At 41.3% G+C, this 17,842-nt stretch overlaps 1 long non-coding RNA gene across 11 annotated transcripts in view; it reads left to right on the forward strand.

Moving 5' to 3' along the window:
- Positions 1-17,842, forward strand: part of LOC111749237 (uncharacterized) — a 530,861-nt gene that overhangs the window by 462,690 nt on the left and 50,329 nt on the right. For 10 of the 11 annotated variants that reach the window (XR_010319559.1, XR_010319557.1, XR_010319555.1 and 7 more), the window contains 2 exons: positions 6,762-7,005; positions 9,262-9,610. This is a non-coding gene — a long non-coding RNA (uncharacterized LOC111749237). The remainder of the gene's footprint in view (positions 1-6,761; positions 7,006-9,261; positions 9,611-17,842) is intronic. The other variant, XR_010319565.1, reaches the window with a different exon arrangement.

Below are 17,842 nucleotides of genomic sequence, written 5' to 3' on the forward strand. Positions count from 1 at the left end.
TTTATATTCCCACCAGCAGTGTATACATGTTCCAATCTCTCCACAGCCTCTCCAACATTTCTTATTTTGTGTTTTTTGGATTAATGCCAGCCTTGTTGGAGTGAGATGAAATTTCATTGTAGTTTTGATCTGCACTTCTGTAATGGCTAATGATCATGAATATTTCCTTATATATCTGGTAGCTACCTGAATGTCTTCTTTAGTGAAGTGTCTATTCATATCTTTTACCCATTTTGTAATTGGGTTATTTGTCTTTTTGCAGTTGAGTTTTTGCAGTATCATGTAGATTTTGGAGATCAGGCGCTGATCTGAAATGTCATAGCTAAAAACTTTTTCCCAGTCTGTAGGTAGTCTTTTCACTCTTTTGGTGAAGTCTTTGGATAAGCATAGGTGTTTGATTTTTAGGAGCTCCCAGTTATGTAGTTTTTCTTCTACATTCTTTATAGTGTTTTCTATACTGTTTATGCCATGTATTAGGGCTCCTAACGTTGTCCCTATTTTTTCTTCCATGATCTTTATTGTTTTAGATTTTATATTTAGGTCTTTGATCCATTTTGAGTTAGTTTTTTGTGCATGGAGTGATGTATGGGTCTTGTTTCCTTTTTTTTGCAGATGGATATCCAGTTATGTCAGTACCGTATGTTAAAAAGACTGTCTTTTCCTCATTTAACTGTTTTGGGGGCCTATGTCAAATATCAACTGTTCACATGTGGCTGGGTTTATGTCTGGATTCTCAATTCTGTTCCATTGGTACATGTATCTGTTGTTGTACCAGTACCAGGCTGTTTAGACTACCGTGGCGGTATAATAGATTCTAAAATCAGGTAAAGTAAGGCCTCCCACTTTGTTCTTCTTTTTCAGTAATGCCTTATTTATCCGAGGCCTCTTTCCCTTCCATATGAAATTGGTGATTTGTTTCTCCATCTCCTTAAAGAATGTCGTTGGGATTTGGATCGGAATTGCATTTAATGTATAGATCGCTTTTGGTAGAATAGACATTTTTATACTGTTAAGTCTTCCTATCCACGAGCAAGGTATGTTCTTCCACTTATGTAAGTCTCTTTTGGTTTCTTGCAGAAGTGTACTGTAGTTTTCTTTGTATAAGTCTTTTACATCTCTACTAAGATTTATTCCTAAGTATTTTATCTTCTTGGGGGCTACTGTAAATGGCATTGATTTGGTGATTTCCTCTTCAGTGTTTTTTTTTGTTGGTGTAGAGGAATCCAACTGATTTTTACATGTTTCTCTTGTATCCCGGTACTCTGCTGAACTCTTCTATTAGTTTCAGTACTTTTCTTGAGGATTCTTTAGGGTTTTCTGTGTATAAGATCACTTGTACAAAGTATCTGCAAATAGAGGTACTTTGACTTCTTTCTTGCCAGTCTGGATGCCCTTTATTTCTTTATCTAGCCAAATTGCTCTGGCTAGGACTTCCAGCACAGTGTTGAATAAGAGTTGTGATAAAGGGCATCCTTGTCTGGTTCCCGAACTCAGTGGGAATGTTTTCAGGCTCTCTCCATTTAGGGTGATGTTGGCTTTTGGCTTTGTATAAATACACTTTATTATGTTGAGAAATTTTCCTTCTTGTCCTGTTTTGCTGAGAGTTTTTATCATGAGTGGGTGTTGAACTTTGTCAAATGCCTTTTCTGCATCAATTGATAAAATCATGTGATTCTTGTCTTTTGTTTTATTTATGTGGTGGATTTCATTAATTGTTTTTCTAATGTTGAGCCATCCCTGCATACCTAGTATGCATCCCACTTGGTCATGGTGAATTATTTTTTTGATATGTTGTTGAATTCTATTGGCTAGAATTTTGTTGAAGATTTTTGCATCTGTGTTCATGAGGGATATAGGTCTATAATTTTCTTTTCTTGTGGTGTCTTTCCCTGGTTTTGGTATCAGGGATATGGTGGCTTCATACAATGAGTTTGGTAGTATTCCGTCCTTTTCTGTGCTCTGAAATACCTTTAGTAGTAGTGGTGTTAACTCTTCTCTGAAAGTTTGGTGGAACTCTGCAGTGAAGCCATCCGGACCAGGGCTTTTTTGTGTTGAGAGTTTTTTGATAACCTCTTCTTTTGTTATGAGTCTATTTAGTTGTTCTACCTCTGCTTGTGTTAGTTTAGGTAGGTAGTGTGTTTCTAGGAAGTCATCCATTTCTTCTAGGTTTTCAAATTTGTTCGAATATAGTTTTTCATAGTAATCTGATATGATTCTTTTAATTTCAGTTGGGTCTGTTGTAATATTGCTCCTCTCATTTCTTATTTGGGTTCTTTGCTTCCTCTCCTGTTTTTCTTTTGTCAGTTTGGCCAATGATTTATCAATTTTGTTAGCATTTTTGAAAAAACCAGCTTTTGGCCTTGTTAATTCTTTCAATTGTTTTTCTGTTCTCTATTTCATTTAGTTCAGCTCTCATTTTTATTATTTGTTTTCTTCTGGTGCCTGTGGGTTTCTTTTGTTGCTCTCTTTCTATTTGTTCAAGTTGTAGGGATAATTCTTTGATTTTGGCCCTTTCTTCTTTTTGAATGTGTCCATTTATTGATATAAGCTGGCCTCTGAGCACCGCTTTTGCTGTGTCCCAAAAGTTCTGATAGGAAGTGTTTTCATTCTCACTGGATTCTCTGAATTTCTTTGTTCCATCCTTAATGTCTTCTATAATCCAGTCTTTTTTGAGCAGGGTATTGTTTAGTTTCCAAGTGTTTGATTTCTTTTCCCTGCTTTTCCTGTTATTGATTTCCACTTTTATGGCCTTATGGTCAGAGAAGATGCTTTGTAATATTTCAGTGCTTTGGATTCTGCTAAGGCTTGCTTTATGACCTAATATGTGGTCTATTCTAGAGAATGTTCCGTGTGCACTAGAAAAGAAAGTATAGGTGGTTGATGTTGGGTGGAGTGTTTTGTATGTGTCTACGAGGTCAAGTTGGTTGATTGTGGCATATAGATCTTCCATGTCTTTATTGAGCTTCTTTCTGGATGTCCTGTCCTTTACTGAAAGTGGTGTGTTGCAGTCTCCTACTATTATTGTGGAGCTGTCTGTCTCACTTTTCAATGCTGATAGAGTTTGTTTTATGTATATTGATCAGCCCTGTCACTGGGTGCATAAGTATTTAATATGGTTATATCTTCCTGGTCTATTGTCCCTTTTATCATTATGTAGTGTCCTTCTTTATCCTTTGTGGTAGATTTAACTTTAAAGTCTATTTTGTCAGAAATTAATGTTGCTACTCCTGCTCTTTTTTGATTGTTGTTTGCTTGATATATTTTTTCCCATCCTTTGAGTTTTAGTTTGTTTGTGTCTCTAAGTCTTTGTTGGTTTTGTATATATAGCCCATCTGCAAATCGTCTAGCTGTGTCGGAGAGATTTAGTTTTTCTCCCTGGGTGAGCGTTTGGTTACAGATTATCGTTATCTCTTTCTAACCTAAAGAAAAAAAAAAAAACAAACCCATTGCCGTGCTGAAGATCATTCAAAAACGGCTGCAGCAGTATATTGACAGGGAACTAGCAGAAATTCAGGCTGGTTTCAGAAGAGGACGTGGAACCAGAGATATCATTGCTGATGTCAGATGGTTCCTGGCTGAAAGCAGAGAATACCAGAAGGATGTTTACCTGTGTTTTATTGACTATGTAAAGACATTTGACTGTGTAGATCATAACAAACTATGGATAACACCGTGAAGAATAGGAATTCCAGAACACTTAATTGTGCTCATCAGTAATCTGTACATAGATCAAGAGGCAGTCGTTCGGACAGAACAAGGTGATACTGATTGGTTTAAAGTCAAGAAAGGTGTGCATCAGGGGTGTATTCTTTCACCATACCTATTTAATTTGTATGCTGAACAAATAATCCGAGAAGCTGGACTATATGAAGAAGAACGGAACATCAGGATTGGAGGAAGACTCATTAACAACCTGCGTTATGCAGATGACACAACCTCGCTTGCTGAAAGTGAAAAGGACTTGAAGCACTTACTAATGAAGATCAAAGACCACAGCCTTCAGTACGGATTACACCTCAACATAAAGAAAACAAAAATCCTCACAACTGGACCAGTGAGCAACATCATGATAAACAGAGAAATGATTGACGTTATCAAGGATTTCATTTTACTTGATCCACAATCAACAGCCATGAAGTGTCAGTCAAGAAATCAAAAGACGCGTTGCATTGGGCAAATCTGCTGCAAAAGACCTCTTTAAAGTGTTGAAGAGCAAAGATGTCACCTTGAAGACTAAGGTGCACCTGACTCAAGCCATGGTATTTTCAATTGCATCATATGCACGTGAAAGCTGGACGGTGAATAAGGAAGACCAAAGAAGAATTGACGCCTTTGAATTGCAGTGTTGGCAAAGAATATTGAGTATACCATGGACTGCCAAAAGAACGAACAAGATCTGTCTTGCTCCTTGGAAGCAAGGATGGCGAGACTGCGTCTTAACATACTTCAGACATGTTGTCAGGAGGGATCAGTCCCTGGAGAAGGACATCATGCTTGGCAAAGTACAGGGTCAGTGGAAAAGAGGAAGACCCTCAATGAGGTGGATTGATAGAGTGGCTACAACAGTGAGCCCAAGCATAACAACGATTGTAAGAATGGCACAGGACCAGGCAGTGTTTCATTCTGTTGTGCATAGGGTCGCTATTCTTTGGAACTGACTCGACGGCACCTAACAACAATGCTAAATTTCAGTTAGAAGGTAGTGCAGATGTGAGTTTTCTCTTCCAAGTTTATACACCTCTTGAATTCTATCCACAGATTTCCTAGATTAAGAAACTCTTAAGAGGGCCTGCTGCCGTACCCATTAAACTTTTGGCTGCTGAGTGCGGTTCAGTTCGATCCACCAGTAGCTGTGTGGGAGAAAAGACCTGACAATCTGCCCTCTTAAAGACTGCAGCCTTGGAAACCCTATGGGGCAGTTCTGCCCTGTCCTGTAGGGTTGTTACGAGTCATAATCAAATCGATGGCATGCAAGAAGAAGCCCTTGTTTAGTATCATTTACCGATGGCATAAACTGGATTTAAAAATATACATCCAAGGTTATTAATAAACATTTCCCTAGCTTCAAAAGACTTGCAACAATTAAAAATGATTCTTATGAAAAATGATCCTTAAAGACATTGACGTTAAAAATATTTTAATGGCTTTTTACAATAGTTGAGATACGAAGAGGTGTATTCATCCTCCCAGTCATTCTTTTATTTATCTATTAAGAATTCTCTGAGTTGGAACCGACCCAACTGCAATGGGTTTTTTTTTTTTTAAATGCAGCAATTAGGGGCAAAACCTGCCACAGTGATTATAGCAAGTTTAGCTGGTGGCAGACAACTAGCTGTTCCCCCAAAATTTGTTCTCTCCTTCCGTAGAGTTGTCCCTGGGAAGTTGCTGCCAAGCCAAGGACTGTATGTCCTCCCCCTGCATCTAGGTGGAGGTGATAAGATGAGCTCTCAGCAGTGGAATGTGAGCATAAATGATGGATGCCTCTTCCAGGCCAAGGCTTTGAAGAAGCAGACATGCCTTCCTCACCGTCTTTTCTTCTGTCTGCCGGTTGAATATTGAAGAAGTCAGCCTGGGTCCCGGAATGACTCACGGAACAAAGTGCCCCCCAGTCCCCTTCCACAATATTCAAGACCCACTTTGGACATCCCAGGATTGAATGATAAACTTCTATTGTGCTAAACTATTGAGATTTTGGGGTTTGTCTGCTACAGCGGCCACTTTTTCCTCAACTAATAGGAGAGGCATCAATTAGGGATTTTGTATGGGGGCCCTGATTTCCCTGCCCATCATGGTTGGTATGGCAGGTATTGCAAACTGGATCACTCAACTCTATTCCAACCCCTTTGTAGTGGGAAAGCTAAATGGAAGAACGTCAAAGATATTTCCTCATTTCCCAGACACCCATTTCTAGTTCAGGCTTCACATGAGACACAGGTTGTTCCAGGTGGGCATACTTGTGTGTGATTTAGGAGGCAGAAATGAACATAATGAGTGCAGGTCATGCTCCTACTATTTCTACTGTTTCTTCTATCAACCATGTTTGTGAGGCTACAGATAATAGAAAAATCCACTTGCAAGGGCTTAAATAAATAGGAACTTATTTTTTCAGCTAACAAGAAGTTTGGAGGTAGGCAGATACTGGTGTTGGTTCATGAATTCAACAGTGTCAGGGTCAGCATCTGTGCAGTTCTTTTGGATGTCCCCTCGTGGTTGCAAGGCCATTGCTGCAGCTCCACCCATCACATCTGTATTTCAGGCAGGAAAAAAAAAAGAAAGAAGAAGAAGTAGAAAACGGGAACAGCAATGCCAACTGCTTCTTTTTATCAGAAAGGCAAAAGCTTTCCCAGAATACTTCACGACAACTTACCTGTAGGTCTCACTGTCCAAAACTGGGCACATTGCCACCTGAACAAATTTAGGGTTCTGTTGGCATGCAAGAGGGAAGGATAACCTATAGGGTACCCTAAAACATAGAAGTCATGGTCACTGTTCTGAAAAAAAAAAAAAATTTAGGGTTCTGTTGGCATGCAAGAGGGAAGGATAACCTATAGGGTACCCTAAAACATAGAAGTCATGGTCACTGTTCTGAAGGACCTGATAATGGCTTTATAGAAACAAAATATATGCATGTACATTTGAATAATAATACCAGAGTTAAGAAAAGTTATAAGACAATAATGTAAGTTACAGGGCAGACATTTTAGAGGAGATGGGAATTGTAGGGGTTTTATTTTTTTTAATCTATCCCACCTCATTTTCAGGAGGGCTGTTGTGAAGAACCATGCATCTCAGCTGAACTCTGTGGATAGCCTCTTGCTTGCCCATGGTGCCATGCTAGCATCACCTGCCAGAGAAAACCAGTGTTCTGAGTGAGTGTCCAGATGAAGTGCCCTTGGCAGGATTGATGAACAGGAAGTGGTAAACTTTGACCTGGTCCTGGGAGAATGAGAAGATACTACAAGGACCGAGGAAAGGGTCCTGAACACAACTCCAGAAGTTAATTTTGTGAGTAGAGCGTTTCCCTGGATGCCAGAAACGCTTAGGATGGCCACCTTCCTGTAATTAACCCGAATCTCCTTAGTCACCCAGACATAATGCAGGCTCTGAATTTGCCTCCAGAGAGGAAAGGGCCCTCACCCTGGAATCACTGGCACTTGCCTTTCGACGTGAGATTTATTGACATGAATGATCCCAGTCCCCTATGGAGTTGCCTTGACCACGGAGATAATAATTTACCTTCTATGGCAGCAGTGCTCCTGAGGAATGAGCATTAAGTATTTGCAATGAGTATTTTCTGGTTTTTATTTAAATTTGTTGGCTTTTGTGATATTTGTCCCTGGATCATTTGTCATTCAAGCTCAACTTTAATTTTCTCACTAACATGGTTCAACAACCCATTGGGATGCTGCTTTGGGAAAGGATGAAAATCTACAGAAGCACCTCTCCCATATCCCTAGGTCCTTACCACTTCGTTGTGTCTCAGGCCTGCTTCCAACTGCCAGTCTCGAACCTCTCTGCCTGAGGGCTCTCTTGGAAACTGTGGAAAGTCTCTCTCTGTCTGCCCACACTGCAGGCCAGAGTGCCCAAGACTCATACCACCCTCCCTTCAGGGTAGCTGTCAACCAAGGACTGATGGGATTTGATGAACATACATACCTCAGCTCCTCCACCCCTGTGGTAGGATAACCCTGATGAGTGTGTTATCCCACATGTGTGAGCATGTGAGGCAGGAGCCCATGGCTTGTTGCCTACCACACCTTTGGCACTTTATCTCTTGTAGAATCTCTCTAGGCGGCTCCCTGGGCTGGACTCCTCTCTCCACCATTAGTTAAACCTGGAGATAGCAGTGCTTCTCCTTGGTCTTCCTGGGGTTGCCAGGGCTTTTTATTTTCCAGAGTTGATTGATAACATTACCATTCCTCACTTGATGTGCCAGCATGCTTAGGGGAACCAGTGCAAGGCAGATAGGAGAGAAGAACTCAATGGGTTACCTCAGCTCCTGAATTTTCCCCAAACATCCTTGTTGAAAAAAGAAACCAGTTCCTAAAATTTAGTACCACTCTTTGGCCAACTTTAACCTGGAGAGATTATAAATACGCTTTTTTTTTTTTTAAGAACTTTTCATTAACCCAGGTGAATTCCCCCTTTTTTTTTTGCAGATAGCCTTTTAGGAAACGCAGTGTGGGCAGAAGAAGGAAGCTGGCTGTCTAGGCTTCGGCAATATTGATGTTAGTTGACTCAGAGAGTCAAAGAGACAGAACGTCCCTTGAACATTAAGGAGTCAAAAAGAGATCCCTAAGCACTCAAAAAAGTCATAGAAAAAGGAAAGTTTAAAAAAAGAAAGAAAAGAAAATGTATTAAACATCTACCTTCAGCTTGGCACTTGCCTTTTTTTTTTTTAATCAATTTTGCCACCGTCTGTCCTCTCCCTCATCTCCTAGGGAAGAGGTTGCATACCTCTAGGGGGAGTGTCTTAGTTATCTAGTGCTGCTTTAACCAAGAGAAATTTATTTTCTCAGTCTAGTGGCTAGAAGTCCAAATTCAGGGCAACAGCTCCAGGAGAAGGCTTTCTGTCTGTCAGCTCGGAAGAAAGGTCCTTGTCATCAATCTTCCTTTGGACTAGGAGCTTCTTGCCGCAGGAAGCTCAGATCCAAAGGACACGGTCTGCCCCCGGCGCTACTTTCTTGGTGATGTGAGGCCCCCTTTCTCTCTGCTTGCTTCTCCTTTTTAAAACTCAAGAGAGATTGGTTCAAAACATAATCCAATCTTGTAGATTGAGTTTGGCCTCATTAACATAACTGTCTCCTATCCCACCTCATTAACATCATAGAGGTAGGATTTACAACTCATAGGAAAAACACATCAGATGACAAAATGGTGGACAATCACACAATACTGGGAATCATGGCTTAGCCAAATTGATACTTGTATTTTGGGGGGATACAATTCAATCCATGACAGGGAGCCATTCTTGAGAAGCATGGAAAGTCCCTTCTTGGGGATTTCCCCCTTTCGCTGGAAAGTTTGCAGACCATCTCCCATTCCCCCATGATGATCCATTGCTCCTTGCTTCTGTATTCTTAGATGCTTAGGCCTCTGTTTGTCTCTGACTTCCAGCTTCTGTAAAGGGGCTCTCACCCTCCCACCCCCCTTTAATGTCCATATTGGACAAAGCTATTTGGCTTGACCAGCCCCTTTTTCAGCTGCAAGCCTGGCCTCCGGCCCAATGATAAGCACCCACCCTTCTTGTTTCTATTTCAGATATTGAGCTGCTCACAGCTCTGTGGGTCTCCTGCAGATTAACTGGGCTAGGCATTCTGTCCCAGGCCCCAGGCTGCAGGTTGGGTTCAAGTCTGCTCCGCATGTCTTGTTCTGGAGCCTAGGCCAAAGGGTCAGCAGCTACCTAGAGCACGTTCTTCTCATGGTGGATCAGCAGAGCACAAGGGAGCACCCCAGCCACGCAAGCACATTTCAGGCCTCTGTTGACATCACGTGTCCAGCCAGAAGTTGCGAGGCAGGTGTCTTCCACTCTCCATGAAGCCGTTAGTGGACTGTGAATGATTTTATTACAAGAGGATGACAAACATGGACCAGTAATTCAGTGTCTCAGGTACCTATGGTCATGTTGATGTGTGTCTCTTTAAATAGAACTTTGTTCCCATTTGGGCTTTTCCGAGTAGCCAAAATAAGTGTCTATGTCGCTGGGAACGGAGGAAGTGGGGAGAAAGAAGAAGCAGAGAGTTAGCGTGGCACGTTTGCACTCTCAGGACACTGAGTACAACTCCGTGTTGGTGTGTTCCTGTATGTGTTTATTCATATGAGAAAGAAATGCAAAGAAGGACATGAAAGTTGTAAAACTGCTTTGAAGTTCATTCATTAACTTCTAAAAAGAAAGCCCTTCAAATTCTGAAAGACAGACAAATGCTTAAAGGCATATTAAGGGAGTAAGTACCTGGTGCACAAAAAAAGTTTTTAACTTTGACTAAGCCCTGTTTTTAAGGGAAAAAAATAGAAACCATCAGCTACGATGTTGCAAAACTGTCAAGTAGAAAACTCACAACTGATAAGTCACTTGACTAATTCACAGGGAGGGAGGGGAAGGGAAGAAGTTGGTGGTCCTACCAGTATTTGCTGGCAAATTCTGACTTACTCCGGTAGCCACCAGTTGACAAAATTGAGAGTATTCAAAAACTTGTGACTAGTCCCAGTATTTAAAAAAAGAAAAGAAAATTTTGAGACAGAGACATCTGGAAAAAGATGTTCTTGGTTTTCCCATAGTAACTACGTGTGGCTGAGTGCGCTGGGACACTTCTCTCCCGGGACCATTCCCGCAGCAAGTCCTGGGCACTACTTCTGTTTCCACATGCAGCTCACATGAGCAGCCGCACATGTTCTGGGCCCTCAGCCACACAGCCCTCCTCATCTGTTGTCTCAGGCCAACATGAATTGCACACGCTTTAGAACAGGGTCTTACCCATAAATACTCAATGCTTTTCATCTTCAAAGCACTGTGCAAGGAATACCTGGTCTGTGCTGAGTATTCATGTCCAATCTTATTTTATGGCGTAGTTTTGCTTACTAATGACTGTTGTTGTAGTTGTTAGTTGCTGTAGCATCAACTCTGACTCATGGCGACCCCGTGTGCAACAGAAAAAATGTTGCCCGGTCCTGTGCCATCCGCACAATTGCTGGTGTGCTCAAGTCCGTTGTTGTGGTCACTGTGTATTTTGAGTGCCTTCCAACCTAGGGGGCTCATCCTCCAGCACTATACTGGGCGATATGCTGTTGTGATCCATGAGGTTTTCATTGTCAAATGTTTTCATCATATTTTGGAAGTTTTCAGTGATTTTCTTTAAATATTCTTTCTGTCCCTTTTTCTCTCTCCTCTGTGACTCCCATGATGTGTATGTTGGTTAGCTTGATGGTGTCCCAGAAGTCTCTGAGACCCTGGTCATTTTTCTTCATTCATTTTTTTTTTTTTCTATTTCTCAAATCAGATAATCTTAATAGTCTTGTCTTCAGGTTTGCTGATTCTTTTTTTTTTTTTCTGCCAGTTCACATCTGCTCTGGAGCTCCTCTAATGAATGTTTCTTTTTTAGCAATTGTACTTTAAAACTCTAGAATTTCTTCCTTTTTTAAAAGTATAACTGCTTTCTCGTTATCAATATTCTTTATTTGGTGAGACATTAATCTCACATTTTCTTTGATTTTTTGGACGTGATTTCCTTTGTAATAGCTGATTTAATGTTTTTGTCTAGTAAATCCAAAATATGGGTGCCTCGGGAACAGTTTGAGGTATACTTTTTTATTTTTTTGCATGTCTCATAATTTGTTGTTAAAGACCGGATTTTTTACTTAATATACTGTGGAAAACCGAAATTGTATTCCCCACCTCTGTAGGATTTGTTGTTGTTGCTGTTTGTTTAGTGTCTTTCTTGGGTTACTTCTGTAAAGCTTGTATTCTTAGTTATGTGCAGCCACTGAAATCTCTGCTTGCTTAGCTTATCCATAAACCCATTGCTGTCAAGTGGATTCTGACTCAGAGCAACCCTATAGGACAGAGTAGAACTGCTCTGTAGGGTCTCCAAGGAGCAGCTCGTGGATTTGAACAGCCAGCCTTTTGGTTGCCAGCCTGAGCTCTTAACCACCATGGCACTGGGGTTTCTTAGTGTCAGCAAATGATGAGACAGAGATTTCCTTAAATGCCTTAAATCAACAAGTCTCCCAGCCTTTTCCAAGGGGCTCAGTGTGTGTGAGGCATGGCGTCAATGCCTTGGCAGGCATTTTACAGCTTTACCTACCCTTTAGTTCCTTCTTGTGCAGAGCCTCAAGGCCAGCAGTTGTGAGAAAATAGGGTCTTCTCAGGTCTTCCCTGGGCACAGCACAGCTCTGCATATGCACGAGACCTCCTGGAATCTCAGAAACATGTCTGGACTTTATAAAGCCCCCGTGGACATCTCACTCTCAATCTTTTTCTTTTTTTAATTAATGTTTTTGGTCTGCCTCTTGTTAACCCCTACCAGTGTTTCTACTTTAGGCAGCTGTGATGTTAAGCAGTTGCTACTGATTATTTCTGACAAATGCCCTGGGGACAGGGCTGGTCTCACAGAGTGAGTCAGTGAAGAGAAACTCTGAGAATAAAGCTTTTTCAGTGAACTGCCAAACTGGTGAAATAGTGACAGTTCTCGGGGGATAGGACTTTTGGGGGAGCTTCAAACCTTTTCTGCTCCCTCTGGTGGCTACTAGGCTGCTGGTTTTCGTAGCTGCTGTGGTTATGAGGCTGTTGGTTTTCAAGGTAACTATAGAGCTGGAGAGAGGGATATGGGAATAGGTCAAGTTAAAATGCCACAAAGCTTGCGGTTCTTACAATGATTCGGTATTTTTCTTGAATAAATGCGCCTAGGATTGTTGCAAGGTACTTCCAGTTCCAGATTATCATGTTGTCAGTGTTACATCTAACAAACAAGACATGTTGACGCAGGGTATGCATGATGTCAAAAATGCTTAGATATTCACACTTAGTGATTTAAATAAGTCAAATTCAATCACAGAATCATTTCTTGTGTAGCTCCTATGATGAGCCAAGTACCGCACCCTGGAGAATAACAAAGGTGAGTGAAACTGTATTATTTAAGATTCTCACTGTAGAAGCAGACAGAAACTCAGCTGAATCTTGTGTAGGCGAAAGGGAGGCTTGTTGGGATGGTCCAACAGTGCCCTGCACAGATCAGAAGTAAAGATTGCGTGGAAATGAGAATGTCTCAGCCAACACCAACATGGGTAGAAGACAATACCCAGAGAAGAATTCTTCTGCACACTTACTTGAACCCTGAAGCCTTGGCTCCTATGGAGCCCAGAAAAAACTCTGGGGAGTGGTGAGATTAGAGCTCTACCACTTGAAAGCTATAAAAAAGTAAATTAAAGAAGTAGTTTCTTGCAGGATTGAACTTGTAGTTTGAGATTTGTTCCTACCTCCCTTAAATGTTTACAGAATTGGTGTTACACCACACATTCTGTTTTATTCATGAAAAAAAAAAATAGGTTATGGGCATTTTTCAGTGTCCTTAACCTGGTTTTATGGTATATTTCTTCAACTAGATGTGTTATAATTTATTCTGTCTCTTTATGTGGGACATATAGTTTCCAATTTTTTATTATTACAAACGATGCTGTGAGAAATAATTTTCACATTAAACCCTGTCTGTCAGGCTTTTGCAATACTTTCATATCTCCTACATTTACAGTATTTTTCTTCTTCTCATTTTATCTTTATCACAGTTGAACATTCAGTTAAATTTATTGTTTTATATTGCATTGTATGCATTTTAATGAGGTGCTTCTCAAATTCTTCCTGGAATAGGATAAGACACAATAAATAAAAGCAGAATGCCCATATTTGTAAAACAAAAATCAGTAAGCTTAGTGTGACAAATATGAGTTCACAGGGATGAAATTGCCCAGATAGTCTAATGGATCTATGAGTTACAGAAACTTAGTCACAGAACGCTTAAACGCTCAATGCTCCTTATCTGTAAAATAGGGATGATAATAATAACAATACCTTCTTTATAGAATTGTTACGAAGTCTAAATGAAATAATTATGTATACCAATTAATACAGTGTTTGGCTCTTTGTACGTGCTCCAAAAGTGTTATTATTAGTAGTATCATTGATGGCCACTCAAAGGTAACCAGTGGCAAACAGGAAGTAATGTGATGGCCTACTTAAGTGACTAGATGACCGTGCTGGCCACCACAGCATTTTCTGGCAAAGCCAGCTCTTAATTTTAACCCTTCTTCAGGGCTTTCATAAATTATGACTATTTTGGTTTGAGGTAACAAAAACTCAGGTCAGACTAACACAAGCAAAAAAGGAGATTATAACATTGATATGGACATTTTTCCTGGAATCTAGTGGCAGCAATGATTTGCACCTCAGGATCCCAGTGGAACCATGGATTTGAAAGACTTCATGACTTCTTGCCGTGGCTTGCCTCTGCTCCTCTCTGGGTCTTCGTATCTTTTCTCTCTTGTAATGACTGGTTTCTTCTCCTACTTAGTCTACACAGAGGAACACGGCCACCATTGGACCAAGGTTTTACATGTAGCAGGTTCAGCAGCCTGGAGGGAAACCCAACCCTGGGACCAAAGTCAAGGCCTAAAGCCCAAATTCCTAGTGGTCAGGTTGATGACCACCGTCTGTCACTTTGTGGTACTTGGTGACTTGTGTGTTGCCGTGATGGGGGAAGCTATGCCACCAGTGTTTCAAATGCCAGGAGGGTCACCTGTGGACACGTTTTAACAGAGCTTCCAGACTAAGACAGACTAGGAAGAAAGGCCTGATGATCTGCTTCCAAAAAATTAGTGAAAACTTTATGGATCACAACAGAATATTTATCCAACTCACTTGTTTTGGGCACCACTGTGCCACCCGGGCTCCCGACCCATCGTCAGAAGGGACCGATTGCTGGAGGAGGACATCATGTTTGGTAAAGTAGGGGGCCAGCAAGGGTGAGGGAGACCCTCAGGTGAGATGGACGGGCAGAATAGCTGCTATGGGAGACTCGAACCTGCTGGTGACTGTGAGGCTGACACAGTCCCAGGCATCGTTTTGCTCTGTTGTATGTAAGGTTGCCCTGAGTTGGAGTCGACTTGACGACAGTTATCTATCTACCTGTGATTGATTAGCCTACATTGGGATGGATGCCTATCCCAGAATCAATCACTTGTAGCTAAAGGAGCTACACTGTTGCATAGCCTGCTGCCATGATAACCATGTGGCTTGGTTCTCAGAAAATGGAAATGCAAAATCCAGAAAAGTAAGGACTAAAGTCAGATAAATAGGTAATAGATGCTCGTTACAGTCCCTCCTCCCCACCATCTTCCTGTGGTCATTGAGAAAGCAGTTTATGCAGGAGCGCAAACACTCATCCGGGGAGTGGGAATTGATGACTAGGCTTGGTCATTCTGTCCCTTAGCTTGTAGGCATACCTTCCTCTGAGCTCCCTCTGTTTTTCTCTACCCGTGCCCACTCTCCAGCCTGTAGGCAAAGTAAGGCTTGCCGAGTGTTCCAAGTGAAAGGTGCTGTCACATTTTACACAGCCCTTAGGACCATCACTTGGAACACTTTGGTCCTTTGTGTCCTGAGAGCAAGCACCTTGGTGCTCGGTGGAGGTGTCTTGAAGAGGTGTTAAGCACCAGCTGACAGAGATGGTGAGGTGGTGTGTTTTAGAGCCTAACCTGCTATCAGGGAACATACAGATTTTGTTATTTCCGTATTAGCAGCTTCCTCTCTGTGGACTTTGTCACATGAATTTCGGAAGGATGGAGTGTTTTCCTGGTTGACACCTTAGAATCGCTCTTTGTGGCACAGTCAGAAATATTCCCAGGTCTTGCTGGCTGCTGCGAAGTCTGAGCTGCTGAAGACAACCTCTGAGTGTCACTTGCCACAGTGTGCGAGGTCGGGCGTGGCTGAGCTGCTTGTCTGGACACAAAGCCAGAGCATTATGTGCCCTGCAGAAGGCCCATCGCCCTGGAGCCTGCCCAGGAAGGAGACTGACACGTGTGGGTCATTCCACGGAGCCTTTTCCTCTTCACAGAGCAGAGCAGTCCTTACACTTCCAGAAGAAAATGACAGGGAATGTGCTCAGACAGAGGGACAACGTTACCACTGCCTTCTGGACAGCCCTTTCTTTGTGGACTCGTACCGGTCATTCTTTTACCCATCGTATCTAATCCTTTTTTTTTTTTTTTTATCTAATCCACTTCTATTTTGTGTTCTTTAATAAAGGAAAGAAAGGCAACAGTTGTTTCATGAATTCCTTCTGTGTGCTACAAGCAGCGCTGTGCGTGCTGGAGATGGTTTGTATAGGCTCACGAGAGCCAGCTGTTTGCTTTCCAGGAATTTTGCAAGAAACTGTTAAACAGGGCCTTAATCAAAAATTAAAATATGTTAACATAATTAAAAATAATATAAACTATTTTAAAATGAAAGATAAATATTCACAACTCATCACTTTTTAATTATTTGACTACATTTTACTGTTACTTACGCTGTAGCAGTTATTTATGTCTGTGGTATCTGTATGTTGGGAATATTGTAAATACCTTGCTACTGCGCAACTCTGTCGTACTGGTGGCTTGGAATTGGCCATGATGGCGGTATTTAAGTGGTGCAGTTTGTGATCATCTACTAACCTAAAGGTTTGGTGGTTTGAACCCACAGAGCAGAGCTGTAAAAGAAAAGCCTGGCAATCTGCTTCCATAAAGATTACAGCCAAGAAAATCGTACGGAGCAGTTGTATTCTGTAACACACAGAGTCATCGTGAGCCAGAATTGACTCGATGGCAACAAAGTTCCTTTAGTCAGTATTTATGCCACAGAAATCAAGAAACCCTACAAATCAGGTCTTGATTTATTGCTTTGTTGAGCCAGAATTGACTCGATGGCAACAAAGTTCCTTTAGTCAGTATTTATGCCACAGAAATCAAGAAACCCTACAAATCAGGTCTTGATTTATTGCTTTGTTGATTGCCTTAGAAAGTGATGGAAAAAAGTGAAGAACATGATTAAACTTAAAAGTGTGTCATGTCTGTAGCCATTACGTTATGAATGCCACAAAAAATTGTGGATATATTTTTCCAGTATTCAAAATTATTGCTGGATTCAGCAAAGAAGTTGCTCGTGTCATTGACTAAGGAGTGAAGTCTCACATACATTTTTGTTGTTTCACTTTTGTCTTACTCATTAACGTGAACAAAAATGTCACCAGCACATCCGTGTCTTATGTTGTTGTTGGTAGGTGTCATGGAGTCGATTTGTCTCATACTCCTACTCATCGCAACCCCATGTGACAGGGTAGAACTGCGCCATAGGATTTTCTAGGCTGTAATCTTTACGGGAGCAGATTGCCAGGTCTTTCTCCCATGGAGCTTCTGGGTGGGTTCTAACTGCCAGCCTTCAGTTAGCAGCTGAGCACTTAACCGTTGTGCCACCAAGGCTCCTATCCATGTTGTAGCTACACTTACTTGTCAGTTGCACCCTGGTTTGGCTATGGATACAATGGCAAAAATCAATGAAAGCATTTCATGAAGAATTAATAATGAGTATCATGTATTAGTAGTAGTAGTAAATTGTGTTCTACATATCCTTTCTATCAATAACATTTATAATAGTTATAATCTATAACGTATACATGCACAATTTTTGGAGAGCCAATTGTAATTTTTAGCTATTCTTAGCTATTAGTTACTCTGCCATGAGCATATTTCCGTCCTTATCTCACTCTCCAAGACCCAGTTCAGAGGCAAATTTATTCCTTCTTTGGGGTCCTCTAGATTGGTCACAGCCCTTTCTGAAGTGCATTAGGGTCTATGCAGGTCCTGAGCAGATAATAGAAATTTCTTAGCACAAACACAGTTGAAGGATGGGGACCTTGAATTCTTCAGCTCTGAAACTCTAGATCTGAGCTAAGTGTTTGGTACATAAACCCATTGCCATTGAGTTGATTCTGACTCATAGCAACTCTATAGCACAGAATAGAACTGCCCCACAGGGTTTCCAAGGAGCGGCTGGTAGAATCAAACTGCCGATCTCTTGGTTAGCAACCGAACGCTTAACCACTGAGCCACCAGGGCTCCGTAAGAGGTACCCAAGAAGTGTTGGTTGAAAAACATAGCCAGTGCCTTGTGGTCTGAGATAAAGAGAAAAGGAGGAGATCACATATATAGAAAAGAAACAATCGAGAATACTATAGACCACCTTTCTTTTTAATTAATAGACTATTTTTGAGAGTTTATAGAAAGATTGTGCAAAGTACAGAGATCCTGTGCACTTCCTTTA

The sequence above is a fragment of the Loxodonta africana genome, chromosome 27, assembly GCF_030014295.1.
Source record: "Loxodonta africana isolate mLoxAfr1 chromosome 27, mLoxAfr1.hap2, whole genome shotgun sequence".
Classification (NCBI taxonomy): Eukaryota; Metazoa; Chordata; class Mammalia; order Proboscidea; family Elephantidae; genus Loxodonta; species Loxodonta africana.